Genomic DNA, 21,575 nt, shown 5'->3' with positions numbered 1-21,575 from the left:
GAGTTGTACTACCAGCAGAAAGCGAATTCTGTAATCATCTAAGCTGACTCCCGTTACTCACAACCCTTTCGCATAAACTCAATTGTCATTTCCTTTCCCACTACTTCACATAGCGTTTGCTCTGCAGAAGCAGTTGCCGCCACTGTGAAGCGGTGCCGTTTCAGCACTTTTTTTCATCGTCTTCGGTTCTTCTCCGCTGGCTAAACTGTCGTAGCGCTACAAATAGCTCGACCCGTTGCGTTCGCAGACACCGCAGATAGCGCCCTCTGTGAGCCGACTGGGTCGCCCCAGGCCTGACAAACGTCTGGTGAGCCGGACGCCACCGACAGTTCGCGCGCCGCAGTCAACATCGGCGGAGCGCTGCAGGACCGCAAACGGACGGAATACCTTAGAAAAATTTGACGTCAAACTCAGAAGTCACGAAGGAAGAGAAAATTGGCACTTGTGATCATCAGCGTCGACGATGATTTCGACGGACTAAGTTTTCTCGTGTTTTCGGAGATCGGCAGCGTCGTCTTCGAAAGATTGCCGAGTACAGCGCTCCCAGTGAACGTTCCTGTAGTCAATAGACTGATACTGACGCGCACCGTTAATGATGCGATGGAAATAGATTATTAGGTAGTGGGACATATATTATTGCGACGTGGGTTTGTAAAGGTGAGTGTGCGTATTTTTCGCCTTGGAGTGCTAGTGCGACACTGCCCATCTTTCTGGCTACCTAGTACTCATGAGCTACAGGTGACCCGACGAAGCGTATCACTAGCATCGTCGTTAAAGAGATAAGGCGCTAGTCATTTGATAATGAGTAGTATTCGATATTGTGTATGGTGCGCTAATTCGAATGTGAAGAGTTGGTAAGAAAGCAGCTTTTGCTATGGCGCGCACCTGGATAAACTGTGCATAGGAAGTGCTCTTGATTAGAAATCTCTGGATAACGTGATGAACGTAATACAATGAGTAGATACCTGACTCCAATAAAAGGATAAGAGCAGCAAAAGGTTGGTTTTGTATGAAAGGTAAACATTTCGTTATGTTACAACATGTCGCTTTGAGAAGCTGTCTCAAAGGTATACACAGCCTAGCCTTAATTCCGTCGGTTCGATTCGGTGGTTCCGATTCCGACCTATTCACTACTCTGTTACGTCATTTGTGGCAAGAAGCCAGATGATTCTAGCTAACTAGCATCAAATATTCCTCTATACGTTCATTATGTCAACTCAGACAGTAGTTTTAAATGGTAATATACCATATGATGGACTTCAACTCAAATTACTCTCAAGCTTTGTGACAGTCATACCGAAACGAGAGGGACGACATCCAGTCGTCACCGTGTCCACATCCGGGTGCTAGCTTTAGAGAGTGTGCCTCAATTAAGTGTAAATTGGGCCCGCTGCAACTTTCCTTCTCATATATTTCAAATGAGTTAGTCTGCTCACGTTGCGGTAGCGAAAAATCCCGCTGGCCCTCTTCTCCTACGTACTTCATTGGTCAACCTAAAAAAGGTACATGTGATAGCTTTATCTCTCTCCATATACTAGCATATCGAAGAATTGAAAAAGTTTATTTGGTAGAGTGAAAATACCTGTGGCTACGCATTGTTGAGCCAGCACAGCTGATCCTCTTCATCATAAACTTTGTCTATGACGTCCGTTCTATGAATGACTTTCTTAACGTGCACAAATCGGCGAGTTCCGTTTGGTAGGACCTACCCATCATGTTAAGATCCTTGTATATAGATCTTCGTGTCATATGCTTACTGCTCATCATTATCATCGTTTGAATAGCTGCTACTAGACGTGCATTTTACTATTGACGATACATCATTAAAAGTGAATACAAGTAGGGCTGATCCGTAACGTTGTAAGGTGAAGGTCCAGACAGACGATGAATGAAGCTTAGGATGGCAAATAGTTTTGATGGTTGCAAGGAGCCACGCTGTCAGCCCTGTTCAGATCAATCCAAATTAAAGAACCCCAAAAACCTCTCAATCATGGATACGACAACGGTAAAAGCTTTATTCAATTGTATAAGGCGGGCCGTACAATAGGATTCTATTTAACCTCCTAATTTTATGATTAAGTCGACTTTTTTTTTTTAAATGTAACCCGGCACAATTTCGAGCAGCTCTATCGAACGGTACACTGAATCGAAAGTAGCTCTTCTTTCAATGGCGTTGTTTCGTAACGATCGCAAACTATAAGACAATGCTACTTAATTACGTTGATTATAATAAGTTTACTCAAGTTCTGCTGTGTTTGAAGCGCTTCACCTTCATACAGTTGTTTTCCAATATCGTCACGCAATTTGTAATAGCTGAGTAAGCAAATGTTTCTCTTTTCTATATAAGACAGCTGAGATTACAGTCTTGCGCCAGCTGTACGGGGTGAAACCGGTCGTAATTGCTAAGATTTATTCAGAACCTTGCTTTAGCCGTTCGATGCTTCGATTTTACTCGCAAGACTAGTTCGTTTTCTTCGGATTTAGCTGTAAAGTTACGTGAAAAAATTTCGCCCGCCAAGAAAGTTTATATTTATTGCTAGTATCTATTTAAGCCCCATAAGCCAAGATGACATTACAAAGAGACATGCTGCTACCGAGCGTTGCGAGAGCGGACAGTTGGCTTCTAGTGCGAAGTCTAGCCTTGGTTTCGAAATTAGACCGTCTCACGTGTTCCTAGGTTCAGTGGTCAAACGCGTAACTACCCTGCACTATCTGAAAGTGACAGATACTTTCGGTCGGCGAGCAGGCATAAATTATAGCGCAAAATCGAACGGTACAATGATGATGCTGCTACAGATATCCTTCCATCTTCGATAAGTGCTTTTCTGCATCCATCTGGACACATATAGTCGATCCCTGTGTTTCGGTAGAAGGTGCGATTGCAAATGTTATTTTACATATTCGTACAATGAAGTTGTCAAGTTAATGATAAAAAAAAAATTAGATTTCTCTGATTCTTATAAATTATTAATCAGTCTAGCCATGTGCCTAATATCTCATATGTTATATAGACAAGCTCTCTGCAAGTGGGAATCGTATTCGAAAAGCGAAAAAAACACAAAATGACTAGGTAATTTCACTAATCGTCGCGCGTAAAATTTCGCGCGAACTTTGAATACTAGCAGGTAGGCGCAATAGATTACAGACGTCAGAATTTTCCCATATTCAGGCCAGCTTTAATGTCCTGTAGCACTTGATCCTTCCAAACAGGAGCTGTTCTGTAAACAATGGTCGCTATGAGTGGTAAAGAAAAATTTGGTACACTAAAATGCTTGTGCTTTATTTACATGTATTTAAATTTCCTTTATAAACCCATTTAAATTTTCTATCGTAACAAACCTATTCGAATTGCACCCTGCTCGGATAATTATTCCACGCCTACATATTGGAGCTAGATCAGGAAACCGCTAGAGATTTTTTTTTCATTCAACAAGTCAGGTCATAATAACAATGCAATACGTCCATGTTACATGTAATGTAAAATGCGTGCATATAACTAAACCTGTAACGTACTTCTTGTCCTTCCGCAAACTCTAGAGCTGTCGCATTGACGTGTTGTACGATTTTCATTGTTTGGCCCTTGTAGCCAGTAGAGCATTTTAAAGTGTCAGGCCATTTTTGCGTCTTTGTTGCACAGAGTTTCGCAAAGCCCGTGTCGCCGACACGATACCTTTTGCGATGCTTCGGGCCAAAGCAGGCCTACCACGATAAAAGGTCTCGTTGCCTAACATGAAATCTGGTTTGCCCTCACTAAATATACTAAAGGCATGTTGTACAGCCTTGTCACATAGTAGTCGCTTATATACATTTAGTTACCTTGACCAAAAGTTCCCCGAATGCGCCTATCAAACAATTCGAGCATATTTTTCGACAGATGAAATAAATTAAAAAAGAAATAGGTCCAGATCCGGTTTAGGCAAGCGGATACTCCTATGTATGTAGCGTATAAGTTGCAAATATAAAAGAATAAGTTAGTCGCATAACGTTGCAATCGGTATTTTAAGTTCACATGATAAACCGATACACTTATTTATTTTGTTTGCTTACCATTAATAGCCATGTTGAACAGTCGGGTGCGGCTTTTTTGAGTTATTTCCTCAAGTAATAATATTACCATCTTTGAATTATGATAATCCTCTTTGCATAGAATTAATTTCAACTTTACTAAGTTCTCTGTGAAGTTCGAAAATGGCTACGCTGCGAGTAGGCCTAGGCGCCGAGCACGACCTACTTAATTCCATGCAAGCTGAAGATGTGGCCTTGTATGTAGATATGCACAGACAACAATAGATGCTTTCGCCAAGTTAGCCGGCTTATAAATACCCGTAGTTGAGGGTGATTCGATTTGGGTTTATACGATTTTCCTGAACCTTACTTTAATATGAGCGAAACACGATTGTTTATTTGGGTTGCGTGGGATCCATCGCTTTATGGCGGCCCAGGCAGCAAATACCTTAATGAGTTAGGTAAAAACGTATTGAGAAAGCTTAAATAGCAAGCGTAACGTGGTAAATGGAAAGGCCTTTGATCGTAAGAGGCCAACTGCAACTATCTTCTACAAGCAGCCTTAATTTTTCGATTCGATTAAAAGCAGAAAAGAGATAAAGTCGAACCTCTTTTGATGTGGGCAGTAGCTGAAAGCTGGGGCAGTCAAAAATTTTCGTAACGACAATATCGTATACGTAAGCTATAATAGGAAGATACCGGTAGGGCATTTGTGTATTTCGCATGCACTATAAGATATATCCATTAGTTTAATAGTATGCATGGTGATCATAAGGGTTTCCAGTACTAAGGACAAAAGCCTGCCTAAGTTATATTACTACGATAATGATAAAGGCCCTCCAAATTCCCGACAGTGCTATTCTATTCATTAATATATAATGAGTGACTTCCGGTGATCACAATCTAGGTAATAGAATTGCTATTATGGAATTATAGCGAGTGGTGGGGTCTGCAGTTTGCCATGATCTGAGAAGCTGGAGGAGATGATCAGAAAGTGAATGATTTAACGACGCTTCGATGATCTCGATCTATCCATCTGAGCAGTTTATTTCGTTCGTTACAGCCCAGATTTAATTTCTCTGCTTGCTAGCGAGCGGAAATTCCTTATTTGCCACCCGAGTAGGCGTTCAAGAGCCCAGATTATGTTTGCTTTACGTAAAATCATTCAATTGCAAAGCGATATCAGCCCATCGACACCCCTGAACACTGTTGGCGCCCAGTCTAAAAGATAACGAAGTCTAAAATGTTCGCAATTAAATTGTAGCTATTCGTGCGGAGCGCCGCCACGACTGGAATGGCTGTGGCAAACACGGCGTTTGTCAGAAACTCTCTATGGTCCATAGCGTCTTCCATTCAATGTTGATGGAGTTGCATACGAGCATCATATGGGTACGGCGACATGATGAGCGTCATTGCTACTCGTATGTGTGATTACGTTAAAGATACGCGTCGCCAGAAAAGAAGATGCCAGACCAGCGATAGCTGACAAAGAGTATGTCAATACCCTTAATTTTCAATGAAGCGCGTATGTTAAACAAAAGTGCATTTGGCTAGAGAGGCGAAGCGACTGACAGGCGGGCCGTCAGACAATTTGGAGTAATTTTATGTTTCACAACCCATTTAGTGGGTTTGATATTACGATACAATGGCTGCTGCTATCGAGGTGGCCACAATGACGATGATGGTATTTTAAGGGTGATTCGTTACCGCAGGGCTGTCAGCGTTGCCGAAAATGGCTGACAACCAAAAGCTGTTCGTTGTACAATAGAATTTTGTCGCCGGTCGAAAACTTCAACGATTTTTCGTAAAGGTGTAAATCGTACCGGCTACTGCAATCACAACCGACTGCAGATGTATATAGTGAGGTAGAACCGCTTCTACCAAATGACCCGATATGATTTTAAGTTCCTAAAAGCTTTTTCTTAGTCGGAGTGGAGTTTGCGGATACGCATACGTAACTTGCTGCTAGCCGGTTGGCTTAGTGTTGTTGGGACGTTAAGTTAGAGGCTTCCGAACGTCTGAAAAACCGTTTGGTCTACTATTATTCTAGTGGCAAATGTAACGCCGCTTGCATATATTCAACAAGTACCAATACCGACATATTTGACGAGTATTAGTATTTGGTGGGCGGTTCTTATTGTATTGAGAAATCTAACGAACATAGTAGCAGTGCCTTTTTCAAAACAATTTTGTGACAACAATTGTGCCATATTGACGCAAAAAGCGTTATCTTGATATATATATATATATATTGAGACTTGCAATTAGCCACAGTATAGTACATAGCGGATAGGAGCAAACACCTGAAGTACATTAGCTTTTACCAAATCAGTTGTTCTGAACGACACTCATTGGAAAGCCTCCGCGTTTCATCTCCGTTCTGGGTTTCACCGACAAGGCAAAGAATACAGTAATTAACATCGGTTCGGCTGGCTGATCGGACATACACACGTCTGTCTGCATACATCGCGTTCGTTTACTGCGTCGGTTCCCTGTGAGCTAATTCTATTTTCTGTTCGTATACATGCTGCGTTTTCGTTTTTCGTTCGATATTTGCTTAGACCTTTGTTGGATCGCACACGTCTCGCCTATTCAACGCCCTTTTCTTTGAACAAACTAATAGAAAGGCAACAAAATAACGTATTCGGGGTAAGCCAAAAGGATTCACTCGATGAGAAAATATGCCACGATGTCGTGGCGCATCTTGCTGTGCCGGATCAGATTGGGCATGAGCGTAGCAAATGTCAGGGGACACGACCAAGACAGCAAACGGATAAATGCTGGCAGCGAACAACTGACGGAAGCATGTAGCCCCAATGGATTCGACCCCTTCATTGTACTCCACCCATCGTAAAAACTTTTTGCTTTTTCTTCTATTATTATATTTGAGAATCTAGATGTGTGTTTATATTTGAGATATGCATGTGTATGTACAGGTGCGCGCGCGCGCGCGTACAATTGTGTGAATCACGGAACTAGTTTATAATGGGTCTATACCCTGTTGGTGGCTTGGCCATCCAGCGAGAATGTCTACCTGTTTCAGTAGCTTGGATGCCCCAAACGTTATCTGAACCCAATACGATTTGTCGCGTTCAGATGAACTCCGCTGGCAAAGACTCCTATGGAAAACTGCTAGTTATCTATACCTTGATTTGATTAAACGTCTAATACTGTTCGGAGGTAGATTGCGCAAATAAGACAAATAAGATGAATAGATAGAGGGTCCTAAATTTTGTGCGGTTTAGTGGAATAGTACAAAATTAATTCTTCTAAGGTCTTGTCAGGTCAAAACGGCCTTGTAGCTGATGATAGGACTGGACGTCCGAGGAAGGTGAACCCCAGTTTACTAATGGCAACTCAAAGCTAAATCATATTTGATAAAGATATATTTTTTATTTATTATTGTTTATTTTATTTTCATTTCATTGTTATTTCATTTTGTACAGCTTAGTCCTACGGCCGTGTAGTACAGCCATATGAGAGAAGGCAAACATCAGCATCGAACTAAAACTAGTTTAATACGATAAGGAGTAGTATGGCATGATGACTAATACGCATCTCCTTATATTTGTTATCGCCGTGTACATGCAGCTATTTCTGGCTAGAATGTTAGCGTTGGCAAGTAGCTATCATGCCGTATCTTAGATAAATATAGCAAGGCTTACCCTCGTTGGTCCTAGCGGAAACAGGCCCTTGATGCTATCTATACCTAAAGGAAGGAATTCTGGGAGTTCATGCATACAGCGGAAATAGCTAAAAGCGTTCAGACAAAAACGTAGTACCGTACAGGCAAAATTCGTAGCAGTATCATTATATATATTAGCCAAGCTATTGGAGGCTATGAATCAATTTGATTGATGTTCAGTCCATGCAGAATTTCTAAGTGAGGTTTTAGGATTATCAGGGACGACATCAATGTTCGTGCTAGTACGCTGCACGACAATATGCCCCCGGAGTGATGATAAAACGTTATGAAGACCGCGCACATACAATGTACTGCTATTTCTCTATAGAATTAAGCAGATTAATTTTAGCTTTAGCACGGTACCTTGGTTAAGCGTTAGCGTCGTTAAAGGCCGGCGGGCACACTGTGTCACGGGCTCTCAGTCGCTTATCGGCAATAGACTAATTGATTTAGATAGATCGTATCTCTGATAGATTTAGTATGCTGACCATTATAATTATTATTGTAGTTTCTGATGGGTCAGTCCCACTCTGCCAGTCAATCAGCCGGCTCACGATAATAGATCATTATAATGAAAATGCGAAAAGTTCTGTAGCACAATGCTTCGAGCCGATAGACTCTTCTACAAAGTACTTTTAGACGTACGTATTATGCGTTACCTGTAAACTGGCTATTACAAAGAGAATCCACAAAAAGCGGATTGAATTCAGTTGGAGCCGATTCAACCCGCGTCAGACGAAGCGATGGCGGCGTTTTTCACTACGAACCGCCGTCACAACCGCTTTCCTCTTCAGCAATAGCTCGCCTTTTTCAAAGTAAGAGGCAAAAAGCTACTACAAGAAGCCCATCAAATCACGCAGTACCAGCCGTCGCCGGTCCAGATGCTCCTACCGGGTTGTTCACAGGAGGCCGGGACCTGAATGTGCCTTTGCCTGCTGTATTTTCATTACTAATACTGATTTTGTGGCCAACGCAGCCTTGATGAGTACAAAAGGGAGGAGCTCATGCTACCGGCCATGTCCATATCGTGCTGTAATAGCACGACAGAAATTCGACATTGAGACAGATAGCCTAACGTCCAATAGGAGAGATACTGAATGTTAATACAAGTCAAAAACAAAAAAAAAAAACTAGTAATTTATGATCGTAACAGATAAAGTTTAAACTTTATAGGTATATATCATGTAACGAAGGTACGAGCGACGTTAGAACGTATGTATAATACATCACGAAAACTAGCATTACGGTTCAGGCTTGCGTACCATTCATTTATGATCGAGTGCATAGGGCTACACAGATCGCCCCTTCCAACTTGCCAATGCATGGAGTACGCCAATTATAATAGGCCAGATAGTCAATACTTGAGGGTTATAATTACAGTGGTTCAGTTCTGCGATATAAATCGAGAACAAAATGGTGCAGGCAACCTTGTCACGGATGAATGGCATCTACGTTTTAATACTTACATGCGTATAGATATACACTGCTATCTGTATTTATGGACACATCTAGATATGTATGTCTTCGATATGTATCCGAGGGATTCAGTGAACATTTTTGAGGTTGCTCTTGTCAACAATGGCGGCAACGATGACAAAGGCTATGATGGGTCGCTGGAGGCCAGCTGCCGTAACCGAAAATCTGAAAAATGAAATTTCAATGGACAATTTACAGGCATGCGTGGACAGTAGATGAATAGTAAGCAAAGCTTTCGCGAGGCAACCCATTGGTGACAGCTTAGTGTTTTCGATATGATCCGATGCTTCTGACATGGGAATGGAAGAGACTGAGCCCGGCGAAAACAGACGGGAGAAGGACATAGGAAAAGCAATTGCTGCAGGGTGGTTCCGTGTTCTGCACGGTGATATCCAGTATACGTTGATTTTTACTGTTGAAAATGTCTTTGCCACTATCGCTATTGACAAATAAAAATCAACATATGTTACAAACAATTGTAACATGGTGTGATAGGGTAGCTATCATAACTTCTATTATTATTGCGGTTGTTTTTCAACTCAAATTTCGATAAACGCGATGATATCACTCGTTAATCTCCGGTCGTGTTAAAATGGCGAGAGCGCAAGTTTCCAGTATTTCCGCAGTTCTCATAGACATTAAGTTAAAAAAAATGCTTGTGAAATAGCACCACACTATATATACCGCAACATATATATAATAAATGATAATTACCTGCTTCGCGGCCATCACGTAATTCAGGGTTCCTTCATTGTGATGTTAAGAGTAATGATAGGAATGAGCTTCATATAGCGTTGATGACGCTTAGGGCTTGTGTATTCCTGTGACGGTTAACTAGAGACGAAACGAGTGGCCACTGCCACGCGAGAGACCGACGACCGCTGTCAATAGTATTTGAACTAGTATGAGTTAGGTACAATTGACAATCCGGTTCATATCAGGCTACTTTCTCCTTTCTATGACTCGTTAGACGATCCCCACGCACCCACACGATCGCATGGTTCAACGATAGGTTTGTCTGACTGCCCAGCACATGCTCTAATGTGTGAGCATATGGAAAAAGGACTTTACGCAGGTGTATCAATCCACATATATATGATACTATTTATCGGCAGGATGCACCATCACTAGCAGCGACATGCATTATCGTACATATGCTTTCAGGACCAAAGCTATCTTGCCTTTATTTTCTTCTCGTAACGATCACACAATCCATGCCCGCCACCGCCGTTGTCAACAGGAGCCCCACGGATGTCGACATCAATAGACCTAGCGTCACTGTGCCGAACCGCTCGGAGGCGGAATTTGAAATGAACGCCTCGCTTTCAGAGCTTGTTCCAGCATCGCCGCAACGATACTTCGGCCGCATATACATTCGTTAGACAGACCGTTTGCTTATCCGTTTGTCGGCTTGCGCATTCGGAAGCCGACAGCCTTCCGTTTCGGTATGTGGATGACAACAAGGTCATCTGAAGGTAACACCGATGTCCTAACCGTCGTGTCGCTGCTACTTGTTCGACGGAGGACACGAGATATACGACGAAAGCTCTGACGACGGCAAGTGGCATTTGTCATCGACATCGGCATCTGTGACGGGGCGACGCCGGCTGATAGGTTCTACTGCTTTGCTGTACAGTTGTACTGGACATAGTAACATATGTTGATAATTAGGTGTACCTATCGCCAAAGGGAAGCCTTTGCTATTGCCGTCGTGCTAAGCCGTTCTTGTCGTTGACGTCGTCATTGGCAGGTTGCTTTTATGGTAGCCGTAATCGCCGCTGACTATTTCATTCCATCGAACTGCAATCGTTGTTAGTTCTCTGAGTTTCTGTGGCAGTTGTTTCTGCAGATGTCGCTATTGTGTCGCCGCTGATCGCGTTGCACCGGAAGTCTTTGCGTACGTGTGTGCTTGCATCGTGATAATCCAAGACACTTGGCAATGTAGCGTAATCGTTGTTACTTCTGAAAATACAGAAATTTAAAAGATTTTTTTTCTTTCCGAGGATTATAAGTAGCTGACCAGCTGTTGAGTCTTCTGAATCGTTTTCAATTGTAACAATTTTCTGCTGCAGTTACATGCGTAATCTGTATCCTGACGATTTGAACGTTCGTGTAATGTTTCATGGTACCTGTGTGTAGATCTATGCAACAATGGAGTTCTATTTCAATCCAGGACTATTTAAGTTCAGCCAAAGGCTGATTCAGCCCAGGCATGATTATGAAGCGTCAGAGCGTCTGACTAGAAGTGCGAACGTCGTCGAGACATTGGCTGTAGATACATTTGAATCCCGCATAGGGAAAAAAAGCCGTCTAATAAACGTGCATAGACGATTCAACCTTATTGAATTTTTGTTGCATTTAGTCTACCGTACATACACACAATGGCTACTGTTGAAACTTGCGCGCCTGAAAAGGATTCGCGTCTGGCGCATATATATATATATATATATATGGCAAATTATAATAGCTCGCTGGTTCCTCTTCCAACGACCCACAAAGAATGAAGCGGAATATGTTAAGTCATAATATTTAGTTGATTACTATACTCCGATATGCCATTTACAGGTAGTTCACAAACACTATTTGGGGTCACTATCGTTGATTTCGGTTCTCTGTGATTGAATGATTTGGCATAGCTTCGAAAGTAGAACGGCCTCGATCTTCGCAAAGCACAACGGTTTACAATCTTCACAACCAAAATATTAAAGTTCACTATTTTAATTAATCATATTTTTACCGTATTTTCGTGTTTTTCGCATACAGGTACTTTCAATTATTTATTTCAACACAGATTTTTGAGACTTGGGTATCGCATGGCTACTTAGTTACATCTAAGCGCATTATACTTAAATGCACATAGCATATTTGTAAGGCTTTATCGCAAAGACAGCTGCACTGAAGGGCAGGAGTGGTGGTAAAGAAGCAGAAAGGACAGCGTAAGAAAGCGGACCAATCGGGATTAAAGGATAATTCATCTAACTTGCCTAGTTTGTTTAGGTAAATTTTCCAGAATTGTTTTTGTTTTATTATCGAGGCCACATAGATTTGCGGATGACTGACGGAATTGTATAAAACAGACGAAAAATATGTTAAAAAATAGAGCATCTCTTGAATAGAGCACACTGTAGCTAGAGGCTTTTCCCAGGTAATCTACAGGGCCGAAGTTCAGTGTAATTGAAGTGGAAGTATTACGCTTCGTTAGATGATCGCCCGTTGTAATTGAATGAATAGCAGTTCTTCCTGTGTTTCTGCCTCGCTGGTAACCGCAGGTTCCAGCGTGACAGAAACACGGAAATGACAACGTTCCCAAACATAAAGGCCTTGCTTGTGATGCAGGTTTATGCAGGAAGTGGATAACAAGTTACAGATAGCGGCAACCGGGCTCAATTCGATCAACCCACCGAGAAGGGTTTCTGTACATTTGCATTTCGTTATCACTTGCCGCTATTTCTAAATTTACTCTAATTAGCTATTACAAGCAACCTTGCCCGTATTTGTGTTATTGCGCGTGGGGTCAACCAAAATCGTTTTAATTTTTAGTAAATATATTGTATAGCTATAATTGCCTACTTCATAAGCTATGTGAAAAGCCTGTTGAAAAATTAGTTCTACATATTGCAATGTAGGCGGCCATCTGTTGTTCTTGTGGCTGCGCGAACCGCATCTGGTTACGATATGTTGGGTTCTTTTTTGGCACTGGCAATTTTCGATACAGCTTACAATAATTTCAAGGAATACTGTTTATTGTTTATCGCCGACAAATAACATTTTGAAAATAGTTCTACTGGATTAGAAGTAACACTAATACCAATTGTTGTAACAAGAATAATGGAATTGACAACAAGAATGTTTACTATTGAAGAATCGCGTGGTCGGTCAGAGCATACGTGGTGAACACGGAAGACGTAAATGAGAGACTGTTACTAATACACTAAAAAAAAACATTGCCACGTTCCAAAGGTCTGGGCCGCTCGTCAAGCATGTAGTTGTTAGAGTGCAAGGAAGGATAGGCTAAATGCTTCCTATTTTCAATGGCGAAAGCGGCGCGTTCGTTCCGTGAGGTTTTGTTCAAGCTGCTCTTGTCACTGCTATCGTCGCGGCGACATTGCTTACGTCACTGTTGGAGATTGTGTATTTTGTTGTATTGTAGATGACGACGTTCAGTGCGAGCTGCGAAACCTTTTCTAAGCCTTCTTTTTGTTTTCTAGGCCTTCAGAGGTTTCGTTTAGCAGGTAGACAGGTGAGTAGGTGGGCAGCAGACAGAGTCAACAACCTCACTTAATCACAAACTGTGCAGTGCAAGAGCAACAGCAGCAGCAGCAGCAGCAGCAGCGAAAACCATAAGAATAACAGCGACAGCCACGCGAAAATTGGACTAGGCCTAGCTACTGCTAGCAATAGTGGAGAGTTAGGACGGCCAGGCGAAAACGCTGGTTCGAAATAGAGAATCAATGTATGCTTGCAGGACGGGTTCCCCCTCGCTGTAAGAATATTTCATATTTTACAAGTGAGAAATCATTTACGGCCAACTGTAACTTCTGCCTGCGATTTCTAGACTGATGGGAACGGGATTTTTTTAAGCGCGTAAATAAATAGCGCCAATGATGCTGCTGACACTCCCTGTAGCACCGGCTGCCTGTATCGCTGTCAACGATACGACCAGTACACGGTTTTTGCCATATTTACTAAGGAGTTAAGCTTTCTTCTCAATGACAATGTATTTTATAACGAAATTGTTTAGTTAGTTATGATCCTAAACAGTTAACTGGATTCTATGATGAATTCGCACTCGCTATCTCAGTCAGTGCACAGCGTACGCGTTGCAAGGGATCCCAAATAGATAAGAAAAAGGTATTTTTTATATTACTTGTTGGTATTTGCGGTATACGATTAACTCTGACAGTCATCTAACATTTCACGCCCCGCCCGGACCTACTTCAAAATTTTCTTAGAGTTTATATAGTATTAGAAATTTTGACGTAGTTTTATCAAAATTCATTATAATACGTAAGCAGAAGATCCAAAACTGCAGAGTATCCTCTTTTATAGGACCGTATTGACCAATTACTTTACTCACGCACGCTCCTCCATTCATTATTATATAATACTTAGCTCTAGGATAATGATATTGATAACGAGCTAGTTATTTACGGGCACTGAAGCTACGCTTTTGAAAATAAAAACCAAGACAAAAAGCGCCGGTAGAAACCTTGATTCCTTCCGGTACGAAATGAAACGTGTATACGGCCAATCACACAGACTTGGATCGTCTCGGAATTCCCTAATTATAATTAGGCAAACATTTTAGCACTGAATTGTTATGAGGGCGTGTTGCTATATTTTTAGATATGAAAATTAAGTTTTCTTGCTTTAAAAATTAAGCTTTTCAATGCAGAATTTTGCCATTTTTGAAATTAGTCACAGGAGTTCTCAATTAGGAAACTACATACAAATCTAAGTCACTTCGTAGCATTTTTTTTCTAGATTGTTTGCCCTTTTCGCTGTCCTAGATCTTTAATCACAATAGATATTGAGATTCTACAGCTCTGTTTCGGTATTTACGAAACCGACAAAGACGGATGGAATTGTTTCAAATGAAATAACTATGTGCGCCCTATGTTTAAGCGTTTGCGTGTACGGGCGACCGTCTGTGCTTATTATGCATCGCTTTGCCAGGTTGCTTTTGTTGTTAATGGGTGCTTGCTTCAGAAGAAGTCAATCACCATTATATTTTATGGCATTGCTTCTTGCAGTCGTCGACTGCGTAGGCGGTTTATGGTACAGCTGGCTCTAGGGCCCTATATATTCTTGAGCTAGAGCAGGAAGCTCGATAGATGTTGTAGCAACTGCAAACAAAGCTGAAATGATTTCTTCGAACAAACGAAGCGGCGAACGCGCGGCCCCTTAATTATTTTATGCTGTACGAAATGATCCGAAGGGGTGTTAATGAATGTTCGCTCCAATTAAGACGCGGGACTAAACGTTACGGCGGACAAAATAACAAAAAGAATGATTATTCCTCTATATACAAGACGCACATATCGGAAACATGCGGCTTGTTCGCGTCTGTTCCAGCAACATAGAGCTGTAGAGCTGTATCGCATGTTCATTAAGTAAGAAGCAAATAGTGAAGAAGACGGGCTTGAAGGGGACTATGGAAAGGGGAGCGACAGAGAAAGCGCGGCGGGGGGAAAGCAATTTTTTTTCTAGACTAAGTACGCTAACCCCCATAAAGCTGTTCGTAGTCGTTTTACATGTGCAATATCAATTTATTTAATGTGGAATAGAAGCTAGTTAATATTAGAAATAAGGGCTTTATCATAAAGATGCACGACGAGCTTGACGACTATAGCATTTTCTTGTAGCGTCTTTATGGCGTTCCCATGCAACGACACTAGGAGCTTGTCAGCTAGCTTGGAATACACCTTGTTTTTAATTGGACGCCGTTATAAATTGCTGTTTTTATAGAGAAAGCTATGAATTAAATCATAATGACTGTATATGTTGAGAATATAAGCGAGTAAATGGACCTTAAATGCCGTGTTATACTGTTCATGTCCGAGTGAGGTACATGCAAGTCGCTCCCCGATAGTGGATGTCTCAACCTGTAACGTTATCTATAGCGCTCATCTGTTTGTCTGGTTCTCTCACTTTTCCGACTTAGATATCGAATTTTATCTTTAATTATATCTATATAAGTTTCCACCAATGGGTGGTCTCAATGGCCAACCTCTGGCACAATACGAGGGTCTTTTTTACATTATTCTCTACCTTTCACAAACATCTTTAGTTGAAACGGACTTATTTAAGGGAATAATCTGGCCTTGCTTCGTTGTTTCGTAATGTTTTTAAGAGGTAGAACTCCTATATAGTTTCGTTTGCGACGAACGTATATAGGTGTACATAGGGTTCTTCCACTAACGGTTAGTAAACCGCTATCTGTAGTTGTACTTGGACTGCCAGCGAGCTACAGCCAAAGTAGGATCAGGTATAATAACCAAGAATAGCCAAGAATATAAACAAGAATAACCAAGAAGAAGAAGAAGAAAACATTTGGCCATCCAAAAGTAAAGGCAAAAGGCTTTTTTTCTCCCTTTGCCTTTTACAATATGGAGGCCCAATTGCGAAACGGCACTGAAGTAAGTCGAATAACGTTTCCCAAATGTTGTACTGTTCTAAAATTGAAGCCGCTTTTTCTGTTTGACAAAACGAGCTATATAATTAACAAATCGAAAGAGGAAGCAGATTCAACATAGGCGTTGGTTGGCTGAAGCAAACGCATTTCCTACTGGCTGTACATATCTGTATAGTTGTAAATACGTATCTGCTCGAATTAAATTGAAAACTCTTTACAACAAACAAGATTCATAGAACACTTAGATTAAAACTTTATATACATATATAATTTTTCTTCTTGTCCTAACTAACTTACATATATATATAAGTTAGTTATAATAATATATTGTATATATATATAACATTTAAATTCACATTATAAATAAATTAAAAAAGCAAGCACATCGATAAAAATCTGCACATGTGACCTAATCATGATACGTTACGATTCATAAAATGCAGTACAACTGTCATTTTACTCTATCTGGTTATCTAGTCGCTATAGCCGTTGCGGCTGTTCTCCGTTCGGACAACACTGACTGTTCGAAATAATAGAAACAGATGCTGCTGGTCTCTCTTGACATCCGATCAAGCCGTCCACGAAATAGCGCGCTTTGCTAGCATCGAAGAACCCCCCGCTGTCGGCGACCAGCTTTCACGCCATTATTTAGGAGACTCATCAAAATGGACGGATGTAAAATCGGTGTAGGCTATTGACAAAAACAGATCAGGACTTCATCGTCTGGCAGAGGGAAACATCGAGCTGGCTACGATGTTTCCCTCTGCTTGACTGGCATGATCAGCAACTTCTTGTTTCGAAGTAGAGTCATGCAACAGCCAGGTAGCCTGTCAACATTGACCAAATACGCATGGGGCGCCAGTTCGGTTGCCGTTATCCCAGCACTGTTATTTCATGTAACATATATACATGTAGGATTATAATCCCATAGAAGTATATCCATTCGAGTAATGGCTATTAGCGAACGATCGTCTATTGCTGGCAGGCAAAAGATGTTCCTGTACTCGTAAGACAAAACAAACTGGATCTGAGACTGTCAAAAAATTACTGCTCTATTAGATAACGAAAATAGCGACGTCTCGTTTCCTCGTATGATCGCAAAACGCTGGTCCGTTATGAGGAGAAACATTCGCCCAATGCACTTCATGGAAGAGAACCGTGACAGCTTCAACAGCATAGAGTCGCTCAGTTTATACCGATTCTGAAGGTCGTTCAGCCTTCGCCAGTGGAATCCTCTCAGGCGTTTCTTCCGTATCGTAATTTTTACGGCTTGGTGAAAATTTAGGTTAGAAAAAACTCGTAACTGATGATACGCATTGGGCTCTGTGGTTTGTTGTTGTTAGTGATTCCACAGCACTACAATTGATACATAACGTCGTGATGTATTCAAATCTGGCCTTTGTGCTAGAAAAAACGCGCGCTATCTGCAGCGAATGGATGGTGGAAATCGAATCTCTATCTAGCTTCGGCAGAAGGCAATGTCCGATACCTTTCTCGCCGGTCCAGCTTTCAACTCTCGTTCAGGTGAACAGACTTAATACTTACGTTCCTCCCGTACGAATCGCTTCCTTTATAGCTTTTAAAACCATGTTTTTAACTGTATTCGGAGGGGTAACATTGTTTGCTACCTTGCTATGGCTATCGCGTAGAAACAGGCTGGAACAACCAGATTTCATCTGGATCTTATACTTAGTTGTGAAGCAAAATACTCATCCTCGATCCGCTAACCGATATACCTTAAATGATTATTGATATTGACCATAAATATAATTCGTCTTGACTCTGAATAGCGAATAACCTGGGCGTGCCTTTAAGTCTAGCCTACGCTAGGCTGTTAAGTAAATCAGGCCGATGACGTCGACAAAATGGGAAAAAAAATTAAGCATTCTGCTCTCTCTCTAGACAGGTAGCAGAGACAACAGCGCCGTGGGTCGATCCATTTGGGTCTCGTAAAACAGAGCCCCCGCTTTTGTTCAGTGAAAGTTGCCAGGAGCCACTTAATTGCTTGAAGACCAAATCGAAAAGTTATTCGACCATTTTCACTTGAACTTAGCGCGAGGGAAAGCCTCTGCAGCAATAAGTAGTAACTGCACCTCAGGCTTCAATCTCTACACAGCTGTTTCGTGGTGTGGTCCCACCTAATTTCACGCCAAGTCTACTTTACGGCTGGATTCAAATAACAGAATACTTTGCTATATTCTGACCGACCGATTCCCGATTTTTCGTTCGGTTACACTAGAAAATCGGCGGAACGAACGATCAAATGAGAAAAACTGAACATAGCTTGGCCATATCGAAGACGAGGGCTGGCGCTGCGCAATGAGACTCTTTGGACTGTCCAAACGTTTTCTCCGTTCAGAATTTGGCGGCGCAGGCTACAGTGGTAGTGGAAATAATTTCCATTCCTGTTTTAGGCTAATTCAATTAATCTCTAAATTTAATGTTAGTTTAGTCAGCATAGGTTAGGTTGAGACGACTCTTCATTCGGCTCGTACAAGAATTTCTACCAAGACAACCTGAAAGCTAAGGGTTTAGGGGCAATATATATGGTAGATACATATATGAATAGATGATATATATCTGAGGTATTCGATATGACTCGCCTTAACGTTTCCAATGGATCAGTAGATACTTTTGAAAAAAAACCCGTACTTGTTTCTTGGCTCGGTATTGCGACAATTTACCCTTATGAATGGAACCTGTGCATACAAGATCGAGCTCATACAACTCCGTAAACAAAGCATTTTCGCCATTGGATTACAAGGGGCCAACATATTCATGTTACCGCTAAAAGTTTAACTTCGATAACACTTAGGGAAATATGCGATTTTGTTAGAAATGAACTCGATAACTTTTCTAGTTACCCGTTCACTACCCCACCTGTACTCGGTGATGATCGGCGTTACCATTTTATCATCATCCGATTGCTGGCTGTGACCCGTCCCGAGTTCCAGTATAGTTATCGCTAAAGTCTATACGGACGGCTGTAAAATAAATAGTGAGCCTAACATGATTAAGAACGGAAAAGAAAGAAAATATGGTTTTTTTCAAGTGATAGATAGTTAGCCCGATCTATATCGATATGAAGAGTATTAACACTCTTCATATCGATAGACATTCGTAGCTATGTCATCCATCTTGAAATTAGTGAGAGAAAGATCCTAAACTTGTCTTGTTCCCTATACTAAAATGGTATATCGTAATTCAAAAATATCTGCCTCCTTCATCATGTGGATCTATGGGCACATTGAAATGACACTCGTCGTCCAATTCATTTAGTCTTTGTTCAATAATAGAGTGACGCCTTATGCCGACGTGGCGAAAGTAGCAGTGCGCGAATCGTCACGGGTGCGTGTCAAAAGCCATGTCTTCCGATGATAGCACTTAATAGAAGCAGGCAGATCTTCCGAGCAAAATCGCCGATGAGGAATAGACGTGAGATCGTATTGGTGTTAGTAGTTAGTCCTTAACCATCTATTCATTGGATTCGACTTTGCTTACTGATAGATCTTACTTGTTCCCCTTTTCGGTTCACTCGATTCGTGCATAATTACAGCCCTATGCAACAGTGATCACCTTCGACGGTAGCTAACAGACAGGCGGCTTATAAGCAATTTACGTTTTTGTCTCGTGCGTTTTTGGCTTTTGTTTCCGTTTTTTTTTTTATTGCCCCTCTCTCTTAGTTTTTATCCAGACTCGCCGTTTAATACAAGTAGCCTAAATTATATAAACATGAACGTAATCATTTCACTATGCCACGTACCTGACCCATTTCTAATCTCGATGTTATTTACTTGTATACCACCGGTATCGTTTGTAAGCTATTGCATCTCATGCGATGTCAAACGGACTTCATAACATAAATTCTACGGTATAGAGAAGTTTATTCCCTTGCAATCAACACGTGTCTTCTAATTAATGCGGCGTTATGTATCCGTCCAGATCAGCTGTCACGATTACTGCACTTGGCCTTACAGCGTACTCTGCGCACGGAACGCTTTTGAGTTGAGAAGTGCCACGGTCACGAACGAACATTGTTAGCTTTTGAGAAGACATATTTTTCATAACTGTCGACAGCGGATAGGGTAAGTGGATGATTGCCAAATGGATCGCTTGCGGCCGCGATGGCTTTCACTGCCTCCACCGGCATGTCGGAGACGTACGCCATGTGAACGAGAATCCAGTCATTGGCCTCTCCAGCGATTGGTATTGGAGGCAGCCAAATTCTATGAACATTGGTGCATGAACAACCTGCGTCGCCTGATTCGCTGCTCATCGTTTGTTGTTCCGCCATTCCGTTGGTACGCTACCTCTTTCACGATGCTGATGGTGGGGATCGTTGCAGGTCTTGTTCCTTCTGCCCGATTACTCTTCTATCTCGTTCACTGTCCATGCTTCGAAAACTTACAGCGTGTCCGAGAATTGTTGGTGAATGCTGTTTTTATTTTTTGATCGTAGGCGTGCACGAACAAGCGAACGCTTTTTACGTTACTATTCTCCTAGATCTTGTGGGCGAAGGGTTGCGCCCGATTTCACGACCCGACGCGCCAGTAGCTGTACGTATTCGGGGTAGACGTGTGATGCCAATAGCGACCAGCATCGTTCAGCGTTAGCAATGGCGACTGATTCGCAAACATTAGCTGCAGTAGACGTTCGTTGTGCCTGGTACTGAAGCAATTACTGCTGTTTGTTTATTGCTAAGAATGATGTTCATTCAAGGTGCTAAAAACATGCTGACTCTCGCTTACGTTTTTCGTGTCACGCCAATAGAAACCCGCGCACCTGGCTATGTATAATACTCCCAAAAGGGGAGTCGGCAAAATAGAGAGAAGCGTTACATACGGTACGTTGAGAGCAAAAATGGCAACAACAACAACAAAAACAAGATGTAGATAGCAAGAAATAACACATGTGTATCTTATCATACTTCTCAACCTGAGCAGAATGGAATTATCCGAACGCGTGGCCGGCAATGCTCAGTGTTGCTCAGAACGGCTGTTTTTGTTATCGCTATTACTATAATTATTATTATTACTATTACTATCATTACCGTAAAATAGATCTCCGGGACAGGTCTATGAACTAAGGGCGATGGAATAGTTTCATTTCTGCACGCATTAACGCAGTGTCAAAATCCCATTGCTTCCCCGGTTCTCCTGGTGCCTGCAGTCGGACATGACAGGTAAACACAAGCCGGATATTTTTTCCCCGATGTATATTTCAATCTGGATTATAATGCACCACAGTGGCAAAGGGGCTGTGTTGGCCCGTATA

At 41.7% G+C, this 21,575-nt stretch overlaps 1 protein-coding gene and 1 long non-coding RNA gene across 4 annotated transcripts in view; one reads left to right on the top strand and one right to left on the bottom strand.

The window, feature by feature from the left end:
* Nucleotides 1–304: 304 nt before the first annotated feature.
* Nucleotides 305–21,575, top strand: part of LOC111265065 (uncharacterized) — an 83,278-nt gene continuing 62,007 nt past the window's right edge. For all 3 annotated transcript variants that reach the window (XM_022841420.2, XM_022841419.2, XM_022841410.2), the window contains exon 1: nucleotides 305–657. The gene's annotated coding sequence lies outside the window, so the exon portion shown is untranslated. The remainder of the gene's footprint in view (nucleotides 658–21,575) is intronic.
* The window catches only part of LOC111265067 (uncharacterized), a 60,455-nt gene continuing 45,707 nt past the window's right edge, over nucleotides 6,828–21,575 (bottom strand). Inside the window, exons 3-4 of the long non-coding RNA XR_002683252.2 lie at nucleotides 9,881–11,128; nucleotides 6,828–9,331 (exon numbers count right to left, since the gene is read on the bottom strand). This is a non-coding gene — a long non-coding RNA (uncharacterized LOC111265067). The remainder of the gene's footprint in view (nucleotides 9,332–9,880; nucleotides 11,129–21,575) is intronic.

Source organism: Varroa jacobsoni, unplaced genomic scaffold (assembly GCF_002532875.2).
Source record: "Varroa jacobsoni isolate VJ856 unplaced genomic scaffold, vjacob_1.0 scaffold_928, whole genome shotgun sequence".
In the NCBI taxonomy this organism is placed as follows: domain Eukaryota; kingdom Metazoa; phylum Arthropoda; class Arachnida; order Mesostigmata; family Varroidae; genus Varroa; species Varroa jacobsoni.
Note: the sequence above shows the minus strand (reverse complement) of the source record. Positions and strands in the feature narration are given on the sequence as shown.